This window comes from Malania oleifera, chromosome 10 (assembly GCF_029873635.1).
Source record: "Malania oleifera isolate guangnan ecotype guangnan chromosome 10, ASM2987363v1, whole genome shotgun sequence".
Taxonomy (NCBI): Eukaryota; Viridiplantae; Streptophyta; class Magnoliopsida; order Santalales; family Ximeniaceae; genus Malania; species Malania oleifera.
The window spans coordinates 64,080,796-64,084,617 of record NC_080426.1 but is presented as its reverse complement, the minus strand read 5'-3'; the positions used below and the strand labels follow the sequence as shown (position 1 = coordinate 64,084,617).

At 37.8% G+C, this 3,822-nt stretch overlaps 1 non-coding gene across 1 annotated transcript; it reads left to right on the top strand.

The window, feature by feature from the left end:
* The first annotated feature begins 3,508 nt into the window (after nucleotides 1-3,508).
* On the top strand, nucleotides 3,509-3,614 carry LOC131167219 (small nucleolar RNA R71). Its single transcript, XR_009140073.1, has one exon. It is a non-coding gene; the product is annotated as a small nucleolar RNA R71 (small nucleolar RNA).
* Nucleotides 3,615-3,822: the final 208 nt, after the last annotated feature.

The following is a 3,822-nucleotide window of genomic DNA, read 5'->3' as shown; positions in this document are numbered from 1 at the left end:
TCACGCAACTCCAAAGTCTTTCATGCAAATCTCATCATTATATAGCCATTAAGAACAGTAAACTCACATAAAATTAACTAGCGAGCACAATTCAGAGTTAATGTAGCCATATAAATTCAAGTATAAATAGGAGAAATCTTGAAGCAGGTGTAATGTGTGTGACTCGTTACACCTAGGATATCCGTGGACATCTAAAGAACTATCGCTTTGACTCGGCCTAACTGGTATACCCTCAAAAACACTAAAAAAGGATGGGTTCACTCATCGTATGTGAGGAAGAGTGTCATAATCAAACATTCCATATACTGCAAGGAACAAACGCTAAATGTACGGAGTGGGCTAGTTTGAAAAGGATCCAACCTATTTAAGAGGTGTTGGGTCCTTCACCTTAGCATCTTCTCACCTACTCGCCATGTCCAACCAAGACCACCCTAGATCAACTTATTCATAAACTAGGCATCAATACATCTGAGGCATTAGGCGGGTGAAGAGTCTTCATATGTGGAGAACATGTGTCGTGTCCTTGACTTTTGTTGTAGTTGTGTGGAGCAGGTATTAATCTTTTACCTCTTTTGGGGTATTTCTATTTCTCTTTTTCTTTCTTCTGCTCATTTTTCAATTTCTTTCTTTTCATGATCAATTAGGACAATCATAACACTTCTTTTATTGTTTCCATACCACCCATGTGCGCTAAACTCGAACAAGAGTCCATGAAATAAGTCTATTTCTAGGGGTGGTCAGCCTTCACATCTTGAGTAAGCTACAAGACCTAGGTTTCTATCTCCCCACTAGATGTCACCTCAAGGCTAGCAATTCAAAAACCAAGACTAGTGTACAAAGAATATCCAGAAAAAAATAGAGAAAGTTGAGTTTCATGAACTCTAAGTTGACGTCAAAAACTCAAAAGAACGATAAATGGCTCAACAGTACCTCACAAGGTGTCAAAGTTGCCACGGGCGCTTTCTCAGTGTTCACAAGGAACCCTTAGTGCTACAAGTCACGTGAATGTGTATTTTTTAGCCTTAAGAGATACCATGTAGATATAAGAATTTATATAACCAGATTAACACAATTGCACTACCAATCAACTTTCAATGAGTTACGATTCCTAGTTTAGCCATATAAATAGAAACTACACATAAATGACCTAAGTGTGTACTCCTAGGTTATATGCAAGTATATGAAGGGCATAAGTAGTGTCACACATGACCTAATCATCCATATTCACACATTTTTTTTTCAATGTTATTCAAAAATGAGAAAGATTGAAGAAAAGAAAGAAACTTCCCTGACTTATTGGTGAATCTGTCGAGGAATTAAATTTTCAACTCTGTACTCGTGTCAAATAAATTTGCATAAAAAATCTAATTTATTCAAAAGTGCATAGATAAATTAATAAAGTAATCAAGATAAAAGAAATAAACAAAAGAAAAACTCTTTGGGTTGCCTCCCATAAGCGCTTGTTTTAACGTCTCCAGCCAGACGTTTCAATCTTCATTAACCAGGATCTCCAAGAGGAATAAATGCATAGTTCCTCTCCATTTGTTCTCCATAGAAGTGCTTCAATCTCTGACCATTAACTATGAATATATTCCCTGGGAAGAGTTTTAATCGTGAGTTGAAGAGTAGAACCTATTGTCCTAGAGCAAACTCAAGCCTAAGAATCTGTTTTTCATGCCACTTCTTCGTCTACTCTTTGTAGATTTTTGAATTTTCGTACGCATCACCTGAGAACGCATAGCGAAGATGCTCAGGGGATTGCTTCAACTCTGGAGATATAGGTTGCTGCATCTTTTCTTTAGAGATTACAGAATTCCTCTTTGCTACCATAGGTTCTAGCCTTCCCACATGCTGCTGTGTTGTAATCTGTTGCAAGGATCGTTCTAGGTGATCAGCCGGTACATCGTTTTGAAAGACTTTTTCTACACCTTGCTGAATGACATCTACTCGAAATCAAGTGCTTGGATCTTCTGAGAATCTCATGTCTTGGTAGATGTTGAACATAACCTCTTCTTTGTCCACTCTCAATGTTAACTCACCCTTTTGAACATCAATTAAAGCCCTTCCAGTGGCCAAGAATGGTCGGCCAAGAATTAGTGGGACTTCTTGGTCTTCCTCCATATCTAACACTACAAAATCAACAGGAAAAATAAATTTTTCCACCTTTACCAATACGTCTTCTATGATTCCATGTGGATACTTGATGGATCAGTCTGCTAGTTGCAAAGAAATGGTTGTTTGTTTCATTTGTTCAAGTCCCAATTTCCTGCAAATAGAAAGTCGCATAAGATTAATGCTAGCACCAAGATCACATAAAACTTTATCAAAAAATGAATTTCCAATAGTGCAAGGCAAAGTGAAACTCCCTGGATCTTTTAATTTTTTAGGCAATTTCTTTTGAAGAATAGCACTACACTCCTCAGTAAGCTTCATTGTTTCGAACTCCTCCAACCTTCTTTTCTTTGAAATGATCTCCTTCAGGAATTTGACATAGTTTGGCATTTGTTCCAAGGCATCTGTAAAAGGAATATTTATTTGAATTTTCTTAAAAATATCCAAAAATTTAGAAAATTACTTATCTAATTTTTTCTTTTGAAAGCGTTGAGGATAAGGAAGTGGAGTAGAGATAATAGGAGGATTGTCTGGAAATGAAATTGCTAGAAGTGTGTCCGTCTCTCTTGGTGTATCATCCACAATCTCCTCTTCTTCCCCTTTATTCTTGCTTCAGCCATTCTTTTCAGGTGTAGGTGTGGACATGGTTTCCTTTGCTGGTGATTTCTCAATTTCTCTTCCACTCCTAAGTGTGATGACATTGCATTTTTCCTTAGGATTCACTTCTATGTTGCTAGGAAAAGTTCCTCTCTGTTGGGTATTTATAGTCGTGGGTAGTTGCCCAATTTGTATTTCAAGATTCTTCATGGCAGCTCCCATGTTGTTACAATGAGTCTCAATGTTGTCCAATCGTGAATCAGTCTTTTTAAAACTGGCATCCTCAAGTGACATCTTCTTCTCACCTTGATGACTCTCAAATCTCGCAAGAGGTTGCAGTACATTCCTTGTATTTCCATAAGACAAATTCTCATGATTTCGAAGCCCTGGATGGTAATATTGTGGTAAAGTATCACCACGATAATTGTAGTTCCGATTGTTGATGTATTGAACCTATTCTTGACTCGCTCCAATGCTCAGATCTGTCCTACTTGTAGCTGCCACATATTCTACACCTTGTGGTATCCTCTGGGTTGTCAAAGATGAAATCTGATGAGACAGAGAAGCAACTTGAGCTGAAAGTGCAGCAAAAGGCTCCAATTCATGAATTCCAGCAACTTTCTTAGCCATAGTTCTTTTAGTTGGCCATTGATAGTTATTTGAGGCCATTTCTTCCAAAAGAGCAGTAGCACCCTTATGTGTCTTTGACATCAAAGTTCCCCCAGATGCAGCATCAACTAAAGTTCGCGTTTGCCCATTTAATTCGTTATAGAACATCTGAATTTGCAACCAATCAGGCAATTCATGTTGTGGGCAATGTCGAATCAAATCTTTATACCTTTCCCATGCTTCATAAAGTGATTCAAAATCATGTTGCTTGAATTGACCAATCTTACTCCTAAGTTGAGCTGTTTTTACAGGTGGAAAGAATTTAGCCAGAAATTTTTCAACTATGTCCTGCCAACTAGTGATACTCCTAGGTTGTAGCGAGTGTAGCCAACCTCTTGCTTTGTCCCTCAAAGAGAGAGAATAATCTCAGTCTAATGGTGTCTTCAGTAACACCATTGATCTTCACAGTATCAAAAATCTCCAAAAATATCGCCAGATGGATAT